This window comes from Monodelphis domestica, chromosome 1, assembly GCF_027887165.1.
Source record: "Monodelphis domestica isolate mMonDom1 chromosome 1, mMonDom1.pri, whole genome shotgun sequence".
Lineage (NCBI taxonomy): Eukaryota > Metazoa > Chordata > Mammalia > Didelphimorphia > Didelphidae > Monodelphis > Monodelphis domestica.
The window spans coordinates 665,936,022-665,952,749 of record NC_077227.1 but is presented as its reverse complement, the minus strand read 5'-3'; positions in this window follow the sequence as shown (position 1 = coordinate 665,952,749).

Here is a 16,728-nt window from a genome sequence, read left to right as displayed (position 1 = left end):
GAGCTGGTTATTAACATGATGTTTTCTCCCAGAGATATGGCTCCCAGAGTCCTCAGCGTACAGGCACTGTGTGGTATGTGGCGCTGGACTCTGAGTGGTGGCCAATGTTGGATCCTATCCCTATTCCTCATTAAAGACTTGGGTTTTTCTGACTACTTTGGTAGTTCTGAGTTATTTCCAAGTTAACAACACCAAGGCTGAGAGTCTGGGTAACGGAGAGAATGGTGGTGCTGTGAGCAGTTATAGGGAATTTGGAAGAGGGAACTTCCTTTTCTGGGGAAAAGATAGTGCCACCTGTTTTAGCCCTGTTGATTTTGAGATGCCCATGTGACATCAAATTTGATCTTTCAGAAAGACAGTTGGTTGATGTGTGATTATAGCTCAGGGGAGAGACTAGAACTGAGACAGACAAACAGACAGAGAGACAGACAGACAGACAGACAGACAGAGATGGAGAGGTAGGTAGGTAGATAGATATGTATATATACATACATATGAGCATGAATGTGTACATATACACACATACACATACGTGCCTACAAACCTACTTGTATACATGTATGTTTGTATATACCACTTTGAGCCAATGCATATTTGACTTTCCATAGAGTTCTGAAAGAAATCTGCATTCTAAATAGCCCCTACCTACATGAGTTTTACTGTACTCTCTCTCCTCCACTCTGTGGCCTCCACTGCCACCCACCCCCACCACCAGAAAAGTCCCCTTCCATGTGAAAGCAGAAGAAGACTTTGGAGAGATTTTCATTGTAGCTGCCTCTATCTGCATGGTTGGCCCATCCACAAGTGTTCCTCCTCCTCCTCCTCTAGCTTCTCTCTGTCTCCCACCCCCACAGGTCCTGACCCCTCCCTCCATACACCTACATTTCTATCTCCCTCCCCGACCTAAATCAGCAAATTCACTTTGTGTAGACGTCCTTGGGACATTCCATTCAGGTATGATGAGTTTTGAATATGGACACAGACATACACACATCTCCTGCACACACATCTAGTGCCCATGAAACCTAAAGCAACTGGTAAACCACCAAGTGAGATACTACAGAGTAAAAATAGAAAAGGATCCAGGGCAGATCCTTGAGGGTAACCCATGGGTGCCGGGACGGGTATGAACAAAGAATCAATGAAGGAGGCTGAGAAAGGGTCTGACAGAGAGGAGGAGAACCAGGGGGAAGAGCACCTTGAAAATTCATAGAGGAGAGAGGATCCAAGAGGAGAAAGTGGTCAAGAGGGCTGACAGCTAAGAAAAGATCTCACAATTAAGAGAGGATTGTTGGTAACGTTGGAGAGGGCAGCTTCAATTGAATAATGAGGTCAGTGGCCAAATGACACCAGGTGGAGAAGGAGAGAGGAAGTATCCAGCTGGAAATAAGGATTGGAGTCACTGGATTTTAGAGTTGGAAAGGATCTTAGCTGCAATCTAGTTTAACTCATGATTGAAAAACAATCTCTAACATAACTCACTTAACAAATGATCATCTAGTTTCTCCTAAACAATTCCCAGTAAGGTGGTGGGGGACAGGGTGGGGAAGACACATTATTTCCTGACATAACCCATTCCATTTAGAGATAATTCTTATTGTTGGGAACTTTTCCCTGAAATCAGACCTAAATTTGCTTCTTTGCAACTTTCCACCCCATTGTTCTTGGCTCTGGGGCCAACCAGAGCAAGTATAGCCCTTCTGTCATATAATAGCTCTTCAAATATTTGAATTCCCTTATGACCTCTCTGCATCGTCTCTTCTCCAAGGTGTGGGTTTGGGGGAGTGAAGTTCCTTTTGTTGCATTCCTAGAGCACCAACACCCTTAATCTGAAATCTGCTTAAAGGAGGTGGAGGAAGAGAAGTGGATCAGAAACAAAACAGTCAAAAAGATTTGAGTTTAAATACTGCCTTCGAGACTTTACTCATTTTATGTCCCTGGAAACTTTTCTGAGCCTCAGTTGTAAAATGACAGAAATGCTTGCACCTGACTAGGTTTGTGGTAGAGATCAAATGCTATGGAATAAGAACATAAATTGCTTTGCAAACCTTTAAGCACTTGCCCGGTAATGTTTTCTTCCTCATGATTCTTTTCTTCCCCCAACCCAACTCTTAGTTTCTTGAGGACAGGAATCTAATCTTTTCCTTCTCTTCTCTTGAGCCATGACTGGTTACAAAGAGGATGCTAAAAACCTACTAAATTTAATTGAATCCAACAAAGACATCCCACTATGTTCTTACTGCCCAAAGATTTGGGAAGAAAGTGGGGGATAACCCAGCCAGGACATGTTCCCTTCATTCCCTGGAGCACCCTGAGGCTGAGCTAAGTTGGAGATAAAAGTAACTTCATGTCTAGACATCAGAATCAATAAAGAAATTATCAATAATAGGAATGTCCTTAGGCTGGGGAAGGAATAATATAAACAAAACATCAGGGAGTAGTTCTTGGGATTGTGCTTTGGATTGATGTCTCCAAGGCAATGAGGGTGTTTAATAAAGTATTCAATATGTTCCACAATGCCTTTGAATTAAAAAAAATTCAATTTCATTAAATCAAAGTTATCTATTTTATCTTTTATTTTATTAATCAGCTAATTAATGTTTACAATTATATTTTATCCTTTATCTCTAATTTGGTTAAGAATTCTCTCCCTACCCATAGTAATGAAAAGTATTTGAAATTGTTCTCTAAGAATTTTATGATGTAATTTTTAAAATTAAAATTTATTTATTTGTATGTTACATTAAAATACCCAGGTAATTCCCTCCCCACAGTAGAGAAGACATCTTTTGATAAAAAGCTAGATGTATATGTAAAACTATATCTGACTTGTTTCTGTTTATCAGCTTTTTCTCTGGAGGTGAACATGCAGAAGTCATTCTTCAAACAATATTTCTCTTGCTGTAAATTATGTTCTCTTGGTTCTGCTTCTTTCTCTCTTCATAATTCCAAGTAGGGCTTTCCATGTTTTTAAACCATTAACCTTCTCATCTTTTTCTCATAATGCAGTGGAATTCCATCACAAATCATATATTTAGGTTTTATGTCCATCTTGAGCTTATTGTTGTATATGGTATAAATGTGGGTCCAAGCTTAATTTCTGCCAAACTGCTTCCCAATTTTTCCAGTGGTGCTTATCACATAGAGGGGATTTCCCCCCAAGTAGTTTATATTGTTGGATTTGTTAAACACTGAATTTTTGAATTGGTTCATTATATAGTTTCAGGTGCTTGTTTATCTAGTTTATGTCACTTATTTACTTTCCTAATTTTCAGCCACTACCAAATAATTTCAATAATAGCTACTTTAAAATATAATTTGAATTCTAGAAGTGTTTTTCAGGTCTGTTCCCCCTATTATTTCTCAAGGATTGGTTTTTGAGATATCTCAAAGAGAGAAAAATAAGAAAAGAAGGGAAGAAAAAAACATGGATAGTTTAATTCTCAGGGGAGAAAAGTGACCTGTGAGACTTCAATAACTACTAATCTTTTGAACTATCTTTTCATCTTTATAAAATTTTTATGGGGATGATCTAGGGATCCTTGATTAAAATATGAGAAGGGAACTCTAACATTTTGTAAATGGTTCTCTATAGTAGACAACTTCTATCACACAGCTGGCTGAAAAGGATAAAGATGGAAAAATCCTGTAGTGTTTACTGTTTGATGGTTACAGAATAAAAGCATTTGACATTGTAGGGCAAAGTACAACCTTAAAGGCTCTCTTCTAGAAAAGTGGCTCCTTTGCACAAATTGAGGTCATTCAAGATTTTATAATAGATGTAACCACAGAGATTAGCTTTGTTCCATTATCCCCTATCAGTATCCAAAGAGTCATAAAACAAGGAGGTGTATGCTCACCAAAGGTGTTTATCTTTGTAAAGAACTCCTACACAAAGTCCATACAGAAACAGACCAATCATGGAGGAAGTATTAGGGATAATGGATGGACAATTTTGAGACTGTGGTTGTATATATGAATTGTTAAAAGATCTAAAAGGTCTTTGAGTGTGTGAGGAGGTCCTCCTTGAAATGTTTATGGGACTACAGGGATAAGAAGGGCTGCCATTGCACTGGTGAATGGATTACTTATAAGACTTATGTCACAGACCCATTGAAGTAGTAAAATATGTATATGTTTGGTATTTGTCTATATGGGTCTTTGGGATGTCCCATGATGCAATTGCTATCATAAATCCTATTACATGAAATGGAAAAACCAAGTCCAACCTTTTTGGTGGTATATTGTTCTAAACAAAGATGGCACCAGTTGTGTCACCAACATACACAGTTGATTTGTCAGGGGTCTCCCCCAGGAGCTCTCCAGGGGACTGGTGCCTGCAATAGAAGTAATGGCCACCAGATGGCAATAATGCTCTGTTTTGAAGTACAAACCAAATGGTAAAGAGCTATGGATTTTAGAGCTGGAAAAGGTCTTCTAAAATCTAGGATTGTTGCTTTAGAGCTAGAAGGGACTTCAGAAGCCATTTAACCCAACCTCTTCATTTATAGAAGAGGAAACTGGGCACCTGGAGTTTCAGGCACTTGCTTAAGTTCCAGAGCCAGGTTTCTGGATGGCCAGTCTACTGATCTTTCCACTGTTCTGGCAGGACCCATATTGAGCCCCAGGCTCTTGGATTATGCTATTTATGGCTCATCCCTTCTGGACTTTTCTTAACTGACAAAGCTTTTCTTCTAGTTCCAAAAAAAGGATAGGTTCCCTTTCATCCTTGAGCTCTGCTTAAAACTAAAACTAAAACCAGAAAAAAGCCAACCGACCACCCAACAACAACCACAGCATGGTAGCATATGGAATGCTCTGGCCCTATCAAGAAGGACCTTGGTTGGATCTGCCTTGGATCTGCTTCATATCTGGCCTGTGAGGATTTTCAGATACCTCCTGTATGGTTTCCTCCCCTGACTCTAGGGAGATTTCATCCCAGTCCTCCCTTTTCCTTTTTTCCTTTGGAGATTTTGCTTAAAGAGATCACACTTTTTATTTTTTGTTCAGTTTATGACCATTTAAACTTTAACTTAAACAACAGAATGCAATGGTCAGTTTTAAAAAACACAGAGACCAGTTTCCCCAAAGAGACCATTAAAAATGCTTGATTAACTCCACAAACTCAGAGTGTCCATGGAAAACACTCTCCATTCCCACGGCCTTGAGTTTCAGTTGCTCTTTGCTGAGAGGTTCAGGATGTGTTTGGGATCGAATCCAACATCCTTCTGATGTGCTCCACAGTCAAGCCATTGGCACGACCAAGCTGGGCCAGCATATGTCCTGTACTCTGGAAACTTTGAGAGGAATGAAAGCGTACTAGTGTGGGGGTAAAAAGGAATTATCCCTTCTGCCCTCTCCCTCAAACCCAAATATACACATGATATCCCAGACACACAGAGCTATAACAAATATGCAGGACAGAGACATACATGGACAAGCATGAATAAACACGCAGTTATATTCAGATGTCCCTAATGAAACTTTGGCTCTCTGTCTCTGTCTCTGTCTCCATTCTGTTTCTCTCTTTGTCTGGCTGGAGAGCTTGTGCTCCCATGGGGTAATGGAATGGGAAGGGGGAGGGAATGGGGACAGGGAGGGGACAGGGTTCCAAGTTCTTAAGATGTTCTGTGGTTAGAAGATTCAAACCAACTTCAGGAAACTTGCTTAGCATGCATTGTGGAAGACCTAGGAGAAAGTAAGTATGGAAAATATCATAGTCTGTTTCTCAAGGAGAAGAGACAGAATATTCACTTTGGGCATCTCCAAATAAACTAACACTTTCTAGAAGGAACTACAAAAACCTTGTTTCCTTGCATTGAAAAATCATTCAGTTGAATACCGACTTAGCCAAAGAAATGTCAATACATATGGAAGGTTGGGGTCTACCTCCTCCATAATTAATCACACAAGACCCCAAAGTCTCAAATCAATCAATCAAAAGCAAACTAGATATGAATAAATTGCTAATCAATTTGAAGGAGTCATAAGGGTTTTGAACCAATGTGAAAGACAGATAATGTTGCACAGAAAATATCTTGGGATTGGTTGAAGAAGTAAGTCACACCTGTTTGGCTATATATATAAATTGCAAACTAGCTCAGGGCTAGATAGTAGAGTGAGGAAAGGATTCCAAATTTAGGAGCTGTAGATTCCAGGGTCCTAAGAAGGAATCACTCTTGGAAGCAGGGGAGTAGCTATTTTTTTTTGTTCCCCTTTCCAGTAAGCATATTATCAGAGACTAGACTAGTAGCAGATAATTTGTGCAACTGGGAAGAAAGAGAAAGACATGTATAGAGCAAATCAAAGAGTCTTCTGAAAAAAAGACAATCAAGTATCTAGAGACAAATTTGATCAGGTTATAGTCATAAACTTTGAAAGATTGGAAGACCTGGAAGTCCCATTGGTATCAGAGACAATATTTACTGGAGCCAGTGGCAACATCCCCAAGGAATCAATGGCTTTCTTCAGTGTCTACACTGACACACTCAAAATAAACTAGACACAGAAGGAAAAAAAGCTTTCGAATCTACAAAGGCACTTGCCCATTAGAGAGTTGGACCTTCGGGGAAATTCATGAGCATTCTACAAAGACACAAAAGACATATAGAAACCAAGAACTGGAGTTTGAGCCTGCTCTACCTCAAAACCTTATAGGTATAAGGGCAGAATGTGCCTTGTACTTCTGTGAGAATTATTTTCATAACAACTGTTTTTATTATGCCTTTTTAAGAGATAAATAAGTCTGGTTGATAATCAACGAGAAGTATACTGGTGGAGGCTTGTTAGTATTAGCTAATCTTTGGCAACATGTCCTACCAATATAAGTGGGAGTTGGAAAAGTAGTCCAAAAGGAGATGCCATATATAGATGGATGGATGGATGGATGGATGGATAGGAGAGAGAGAGAGAGAGAGATTGATATAGACAGATATTATATATGTAAGTGGGAGTTGGAAAAGTAGTCCAAAAGGGGATGCCATATATGGATGGATGGATGGATGGATGGATGGATGGATGGATGGATGGATAGTGAGAGAGAGATTGATAGATATAGACAGATATTATATATGCATATATATAAGGAGAGAGCACACACACACATATACTACACCTCATGAGTTACTTCTGAATATACTTCATTGGTGACCTGAACGGTATTAGATAGAAAAGTTTTTTCACTGAGCTATATCTTGGACCCTTTTCTTTTCTTGGACTATGCGATTCAAGCTTTTTTTTTGAGATTTTTTAGATAGAGCTCCAGAAGGTGGTAAGACTTTTACAGAGCAGAAGTATAAGACACTTGGCTCACAAGATGCATGTGGTCTAGAATATTCCTGAAAATTACTCAAACCAGATTAAAATATAATTGGGAAATAGTTAACAAAATAAGGAAAAATACAATAAAACATAGATATTGTTAGTATGTGATTTTCTGAGTTAATGTTTGGTTCCTGGGATCCTTATGTATGGATTAGTGGGCCCCTGTTTAAATATTTCTATTTGAGTTTGACACCACTATTCTAGAAAATTAAAACTAAGATTTTGAAATTTCAATTTGAAAATTGAAACTAAGGCTTTGCTGATTGACAACCTACAGTATTATGTTGTGACTTGGCACCAACCCAAGGCGCCAACTCTTTGAGTTGAAGAATTTTCATCTTTCAGTATTTTCTAAATTTTCCAGGTCTCTGAACTCTAATTTGGGGCTGGGACCTCCTGACCTTTCTCCATTCCTGAGGTGGCTTAGCTCCCTAGGGCCAGAGCTCTCCATTTGGACCCTAATTATCTTCCTTCCTTCATTTCCCATCAAGTATCTTGGTATTTGATTCTAGATCCACTTTTCTTGTTCTCTTCAATATTTTGTCCCTAAACACTTTAGACCACAAAAGTGTTTATTTACACAAATAAAGACAGGTGCAAGCTTAGAAATAATATATTAACTTAAGGAAATTAGCAGCTAGATGGCACAGTGGATAAAGTGCCAGGCCTGTGGTGAGGAAGACTTGAGTTCCAACCCAGCCTCAGACATTTATTAGTTGTATGACCCTGGGCAAGTCACTGAACTCTGTTTGCCTCAATTTGCTCATCTGTAAAATGGAAAACTACTTCAGTATCCCTGCCAAGAAAACTCAAAAAGGGGTTGTGAAAAGTTGGACATGATACAACAAGTAATCTCTTGACTCACAGATCTCATTATTGGGCAGATACCCCAGGAGATCAAAGACAATGTGAAAAGTCTTATAATTTTGACAGTACTTGTGATGGAAAGGAAAGGGAAGAGAATAGGCTTTAGGAACAGGAATAGAATAGAACTGGAAAGAGGAAAAGAATAGAGCTGGAGCCAAAGTAGGTACTTACTAATTGAATAAACAAATTGTGAAATGCAAATATAATTATATATTCTTATACAAAAAAATGAACAATTATGAGGAATCTAGAGAAATTTATGTAAAAACAGGAATTCAGGAAGATTTATATAAACTGATGCAGGATGAAGGAAGAAGAAACAGGTAAGTAATATACATACTGATTATGGCAATGTAAATTTTTTTAAAAAACCAACAAAAGAAACTAAGGAATATGAAATGATAATGATCACTCATGGCCCTGGAAGAGATGAGAAAACTCACTTCCTTTTCATTCGAGAAGTTGGACCTTAGGGATGCTGAGTATTCTGGGTGTTGTCAGACATGGTTGATGTCAGATTTTTTTCCTATTGGTTTGTTTTTGGTTAATAGTTTCAATTAGTGTCACAAAGGATGCCTTGTCAGGGAAGAAAAAAAATATATACTGAAGAATTATTGTGATAAAAAAATGAAAGACATCAGCCTATAGTACCACACATGGGTCCCTCAGAAAATCTTCTCCAGGTTTGTGGCACGTAGTACTATAGTATCCACTCAGAACTGTGGCTCATGAGCTTCCACTGATATTTATTGGCTTTTACTAGCTAACCAGAGAACCTATTAATTAAAAATAAAAGACTTTTAATCCAACAACATACCAAATAAAATAATAAGAAAATATCTTTCTCATACAAACACCACATGAAATACAACCTCCCACAGTTGATTTCCAGTAAGGAAGGAATCCCATAAATAGAGAACAACATATGTATATCCAGGGCATGGGGGCCAAATTCCTTCTTTTAGGCTGCATATCTGCCAGCAACAAAAACACCTACCTCTTTTGGTTTTAACTCCACCCAAGAAAAGGTGGATGGAGAGAATGTTTCCTAGTCCCCTACTTTACTTCTTAACTATTTTAGATGGTGCCACTTCCTAACCTGAATTAGTTACGATTCTTGTGAGTCTGGGAATATCTAACTTGTTTAGGGGCCCCAGAAGAGACTGGTGTCTTCTGTCCTAGAATCAGCTCAGGCTGATTTGGGCATCTGAGATGGCTCAACTGGGTTGAGTTCATTTGCCTGGTTAATAATCCCCTGTTTACTCTCATCCAGTTAGGAAGTCTCTGATAGCCTGAGCCTGTGGGCACTCTGCCCACATTCCTTCATAACCACTTATCTCACCAGATGGTCTCCCTTCCTAGGCAGTGGAGTATGTGTGTAGGAACACAATTGGCCGTGTTCCTACCGCCTCAAAGAAAGCCCATAATAATCCAACTCTATCATAGGTAACCCCCAGGGTTCAAAGAATTAGTTTAGTTCTTGAACTCAAGAAATACATAGAATAATGTTTCTTAAAGAGTTGCTGGTAGTACAATGAACAAAGTATTAGATCTGGAGTTCAAATCCACCATCATACACTTACTGGCTTCATGACTCTGAGCAAGTTATTTAACCTTTGTTTGCCTCGGTTTTTTTCACCACCAAAATTCTTCTTAGGTTATTGTGAGAAGAAAGGAGAAAATATTTGTAAAAGCACTTAACTCAGTGCCTGCCCACTTATTCGTTTAACTAACGACAAAGATTAATGATAATATATATTTTTAATGGGGCATCCAAATGGGGAAGCTAGCTGGAATCCAGAGTCAGAAAGACCTGAAGTCAAATCTTGCCTCAGACACTTACTAGCTTTGTGACCCTGGGCAAGTCACTGAACCCTGTTTGCCTTAGTCTCCTCATCTCCAATATGAGCTGAAGAAGGAAATGGCAAACTACTCCAGTATCTTTGCCAAGAAAACCCTAAATGAGGTCATGAACAGTCAGACATGACTGAACAATAACAATAAAATTTCCAGCATTATTTAACTTGTATGTTTACTAAGATAGCCTCACACTAAAAAAGGAGAGAGAGGGTCACAATGGCCCACATATACCTTCTAAGCCAAATATTAGAGAATAGAAGGTATACTGTAGGAAAGAGAAAACTATTCATTCACAGGAAACGCTGTTCAGGAAGAGTATCCATAACAATCAGTTAATCAATAAATAGTATCAAGATGTGCCAGGCATTGTGCTGAGTGCTGGGGATACAGAGAAAGGCAAGAGAGATATAGTCCCTGCCCTCAAGGTGTTTACAGTCTCCTAGGGAAGAGGCTATGCAAATATATACAAAGAAATATTTACAAATACATATATATATACATATACACAAAAATATATACAAATATACTAGGGAAGAGGCTATATAAATATATACAAAGAAATATATACAAATATATATACACAAAAGTACATACAAATGTACTAGGGAAGAGGCTATGCAAATATATACAAAGAAATATATACAAATATATATAAATATATACAAATATACTAGGGAAGATGCCAAGCAAATATATACAAAGAAATACATACAAAAATATATACAAAGAAAACTATAAACAGGATAAATAGGAAATAATTTAACATAGGGAAGGCACTGATATTAAGGAGAATTGGTGGAGTTTTCCTATAGAAAAAGGGATTTTTAGTTGGGACTTAAAGGAAACCAGGGCAGTTGGAGTGGAGGAGAGAGGACCTTCCAGGCATGTGGGACAGCTAGAGAGAATGCCCAGACTGGAAAGATGGAGAGTCTTGTTCATGAAACAGCCAGGAGGTCACTGGATTGAAGAATACATGTTAGGGAATAAGATGTAAGAAGACTGGAAAGGTAGGAGGTTATGAAGGGTTTTGAATGCCAAACAGAAAATTTTGTATTTTCTCCTAGGGACAATAGGAAGACACTGGAGTTTTTTTTTTTTTAAGAATTTAAGTTTATTTATTTAATTAATTAATTTAGAATATTTTTCCATGATTACATGGATCATGTTCTTTCCCTCCCCTCCTCCCATCCCCTCCTGTAGCCAACAAGCAATTCCACTGGGTTTTACATATATCATTGATCAAGACATATTTCTATATTATTGATATTTGCACTAGAGTGATTGTTTACACCCTACATCCCCAGTCATATCCCCATTGAACCATGTGATTAAGCAGTTGTTTTTCTTCTGTGTTTCTGTTCCCACAGTCCTTCCTTTGGATGTGGATAGTGTTCTTTCTCATAAGTCCCTCAGAATTGTCCTGGATCATTGCATTGCTGTTAGTAGAGAAGTCCATTACATTTGGTTGTACCACAGTGTCATCAGTCTCTCTGTATCATGTTGTCCTGGTTCTGCTCCTTTCATTCTGCATCAATTCCTGGAGGTTGTTCCAGTCCCCATGGAATTCCTCCACTTTATTATTCCTTTGAGTGCAATAGTATTCCATTTCCAACAGAAACCATAATTTGTTCAGCTATTCCCCAATTGAAGGGCATCCCCTCATTTTCCAATTTTTTTTGCCACCACAAAGAGTACAGCTATGAATATTCTTGTACAAGTCTTTTTCCTTATTATCTCTTTGAGGTATAAACCCAGCAGTCACTGGAGTTTATTAAGTCAATGGGGTGACATGATTGGATTTGTGATTTAGGAAAGTTACATTAGTGGCTGAATAGAGTGGGCAGAGACTTGTGGCAGGTAGACCCACCATCAGGCTATTGTAATAGTTCAGGCAGGAGGTGATGAGGAAGAGATGTGGTTATGGTGAAAGTGACAGGATGAAGCAACAGCTTGGATATGGGAGGTGGGAGGTGGTAAGGAGTCCAGGATCACTCCTAGGTTGTAGGCTTGAAGGACTGGGGGGATAATGTTGCTCTCTATACTAGAAAGAAGATAGAAAGAAAGGTGGTTTAGGTAAAAAGATAGAGTTCCATTTTGGTCATATTGAATTTCAGATATCTCCTGGATATGCAGTTCCAGATGTCTGGAAGGCAATTGGAGATATGAGTTGGAGGTCAGCAGAAAGACTGAGGTGGGATAGGTAGACCTGAGAATCATCAGCATAGAGATGGAAATTAAATCTATTGGAGATAATGAGACCACCAAGTGAAGTAGTATAAAGAGAGAAGAGAAACAGAATCAGGACAGAACCTTGAGGGATACCTACAGTTAGAGTAACTGATCTAGAAGAAGAAACAAGGAAGGAAGGAGTGGTCAGATAGGTATGAGAAAAACCTTCCAGAGAATGGTGTCTCAAAAACATAGAGAGAAGGGAGTAACAAAGAGGAGAAAGTGATTGACATGTGAAAGAGAGAGGTCAAGGAGAATGAAATAATACATAAAATAGTAAAACCCATGGCTGTTAAAAGTATGGATGACAGAGTAATTAGGGATCCTAACTTAAGGAGGTCAGTTTGACCTCATAAATATTACTGAAGCTCGGTAGAATGGAACTCATGATTGGTATGACATATAACTATGGAAAGATATATTTTACCCAAATGGAGCAGAAAAAGAAAAAAGGAATAGTGGAATATAAATTTATACTGATAATATACTAATGTGAGGAAATTTAGTAATCAGAACATGGGCAATGGTGGTGGGGAGCATGTTGAAGACTGGTTGAGAATCAACAGAGATTGTCAAGACAATTTACCATATATCACTTGGGCTAAGGAAGAAATAGAAGACGCATTTGGGAAACATCACAAACTTATCATTGAGGTATGATAGAGAACATCAACCATAGACATTTGATGGAGTTCTCTCCTCTCTTTTCCCTTCCCCTCCTCTCCTCTCCTCTCCTCTCTTCTCCTCTCCTCTCCTCTCCTCTCCTCTCCTCTCCTCTCCTCTCCTCTCCTCTCCTCTCTTTCTTCTCTCTTCTCCTCTCTTTGTGTCTTGTGTTTATGTTTCTGTTTGTCTCACTCCTCTCCTCCAGAGCAGCTGATAAATTTTTAACCTGCGTTAGAGATAATCTCCTTCAGAAGGTAGAGAAAGTGATATCTCTGAATTTATGATAGAGGAGGAGAGGAAAGCTTGACAGATTTTTTTTTCAATGTAAGGAAGCACTTCCTAAAAATTAAAGTTGTATAATAACAAGATGGGGTGCCTTTGGAAGATGTGGGTTCCTCCTCAAAGGTTAGCAGGCAGAGGCTGGAGGTCCGGGATGCTGCCAAAGATATTCTTGTTCAGTTGTAGCCTGAATTAGATGGCCTAGGAGGTCTTTTCTAACTTAGATTCTATGATCCTCAGAGATGATGCCGTCCATCCTCTTCATTTTACAGATAAGGAAACTGAGGCCCAGGGAGGTGACATCACTTTTGCCAGGCCACTTATAATTATTCTTCATGGACGACCAAAGTCTGGAAGACTTAAAGCCAGCATAGATTAAATACATCAAAGAAACTGCAAATGTCCCAAATTAATTGGAGTTTATTCTGTAGGATATTGTCCAGGCAACATAAGGTCTCTCTTTCTCATTGGTGGTCGAGGACAGTATGTTCTTCTTGGTGATATTTTCCTTATATTTTACCTTGCCATAAAATCCACAGGATTTTAGGTTTTGTAGGTAAGTAGAAGAGCTAGGATTCCAACTTGGGTCCCCCGACTCCAAATTCAATACTCTTTCCAGTGACTCATCTTTCAGCAACTAAGTGTGGCTGGACAGTAAGGTGGAAATCACAGCTTTCCAGGCTCCCCACACCTTCAAAATTGCCACTGCAGCAATTTGGATACAGTCATAGGAATGTAGGACAAAAGGGATCAGTTAACACCCCTGCCCTCTAGACTGGCTAAGTGAGTGAAACTTCTGGGTAATCTATATGGATTTTGACTCACTGCCAGGGGCATGATGGGAGCTGAAAGAAATTTATTTCTTCCAACCCAAACATAAGACTAGACGGATGGAACTGTTGCTAAGTACCACCAAAGGCAAGTACAAAACAAAGATCTGACCAAGAGGATCTCTATCACTGCTTGTATATTTGACATAGGAGAAATGAAATAGCCCTAGGGCTATTAGTCACCTTTCAAAAGAGCTCTCACCTTTCACCTTGGGGAAGAGGATATATAGCAATTGCAACTCAGGATATGAACTAGCAGATGAGGGTGCCACCAGCATAGGACAATGCAGCACAGGACGCAGCAGATGACATCAGCAGCCCTTAGAGACCTGGCCAGAGATAGGTTTGGAAATGTGTTCCAGCTGACATATAGCCCTAGAAGTGGAATGTGAGTTGTCTTTTCCTATTGGCAGTATGTCCTTCTTGGTGATATTTTCCTCATTAAGCTCACTATTTTGTTGAGTCCAATGAGTTCATGTGTTCTCTGGTTTGTTCTGAAGCATCAGATGAGGGGATTGGGATCATGAATTGTGATTTTGAATAAGAGTTGACCAAAAGCATTCCCGGAACCAGGCTGGAACTTTAGGTTCCCATATTAGAAAGAGGCTAGGAGAACACCATCATTTCTTTCTTTCTTAAAAAAAAGCATTTATTTATTTTGTTTTACACCCCCCCCCATTTCTTATGGAAAGAAGGGGCCATTATCCAAAAAATATCTATTCTTTTTACTTGTGTTCTTCTATGATATTTTTTTGAATGAAATAAATCATTGTTTAAAAGTCCACTTCTCCCGGACTCATGTCATTTTCCTGATGCTGCTCTTTTCAAATTCTTCCTTCATCTTGAACTCTTTGTGCCTAATATTCCGATATTTCCCTACTTGGTTTCCTTGATTTGATGCCTTGAAGATTTCTGCTTCTGAGCTTTGAGCTGGTTACACTTACTTTCTTTGAGTGCTGGAATCTGGAGGAGAATTTTCTCATTCTTTTTTCACTTGGTGATCACTGCCTGATACACTCTTCAGCAAGCTGAAGATCCTATTCCTGTCCTTCTGAAGGTTGGTGAGTGATAATGGGGATAGGATCTGGGCTTCGAAAATTAGTAAAATCTGATTAAATGTGTGTGTGGGGATATTCTTGGTAGGAGTAATAGCATGAACAAAGTCACAAACCTAGGAAGAGCATCATTTGCAGAGGCCACTGGCTACACTAGCCCCATCTTGGCTAGAAAGTTGGCAAAGAGGGAGCTGTGGCAAAGGAGAGAAGAGAGAGGATAGGTAGATATTTGAGAAACTTGCCAATATATGTGCCTGTGGTCAGTGGGTTGTGAGTATTCCCATGATGTTAGCATTGTAGTCAAAGATTTCCCTGACCACCAGGGGATTTCTGGTTATAGAATCTCAGACCACATAGCATCAGGGAGCCTTGCACAACTCTTCCCAACCCTTTCAATAGACTTTTATTGGTTTGATGTTTAACAGACTAGGGCATAACAACAAATTGAAAGGGGTGGAGGACAATTTGGAAAGAGACCCGGACTATAATTTCATTGTTGTAGAGTCTCTGAAGATCACATCTCTCTACCTCCTGCTTTCTGGGGCTTCAGAGTTCTAGGGCAGACCTCTAGAAGGGGATGAGAAGGGATAATTCAAGGGGAGGCTCTGGCAAAGATATTGAGGAATGAAGGGGGACTTCTTTCCTGGCATTTTGTGTAGGATTAGGACCAGAGAAGGGATCAGGAAAGAACAGAGGATTTAGTGCTTTTCTTTGTACACTGAAAACCAATGGTAGCCTAGGTACTCTATATCCTTGTTCTTCTTTCCCCCTAGAGCAGTGATGGTAAACCTTTTAGAGGGGTGAGTGATGTGAGAAATGTCCTCAGGTGAGAGTGGAGAAAGGGAGAAGAGGAACCTGGCTCTACTTCCCTCTGGCTTTTTAGTAAGGAACTCTGGCAAACTCTGTGATGGGGTGACAGTGTACATGCCCAAAGAGAGGGCTCTGAGTGCCCCCCTCTGGCATGTGTGCTATAGATTTACCACTACAGTGCTAGAGTGTTCCACTCTGAAGATAGAAGGTGACTTCTGACTTCATTCTCAAATCCAATGGACAGATGAACACTGAGGCTATTTCTGCTGAATTAGAGGGAAGAAGTCTCCTATAAACCTTTCTGGTGTCCTTATTCGTTTTACAAAGAAATTAATAGCTACTAATAAAAGCTAGAGGACAGTTAGGTGGCAGTGGGCCCAGAGTCAGGAAGACTTGACATCAAATCCAGTCTCAGATAATAACTAGCTATGTGACCCTGAGCAAGTCATTTAACCCTGTTTGCATCAGTTTCCTCCTCTGCAAAATGAGCCAGAGAAGGAAATGGCAAACCACTCTAGTAACTTTGACCAAGAAACCCAAGTGGGGCCACAAAGAGTCAGATATGGCTCAAAAATGGGTGAATCTGACAATTATAGCTTGTGTGACTCTAAGCAAGCCCCTTTACCTCTTAATGCTCTAAGATTATCAAAAGCAGGATGGCTTTAATCTGCACTATGTGGGGAGAGTTTCCTCACTTGGGAATTCCTTAAACCAGTGTAATCACAGATCCAGTCACTATTCCTTCAATGACAATATTTGTTCCCATATTTAAAATATTTTTAATATTAAATTAAAATATTAACATTAAACTT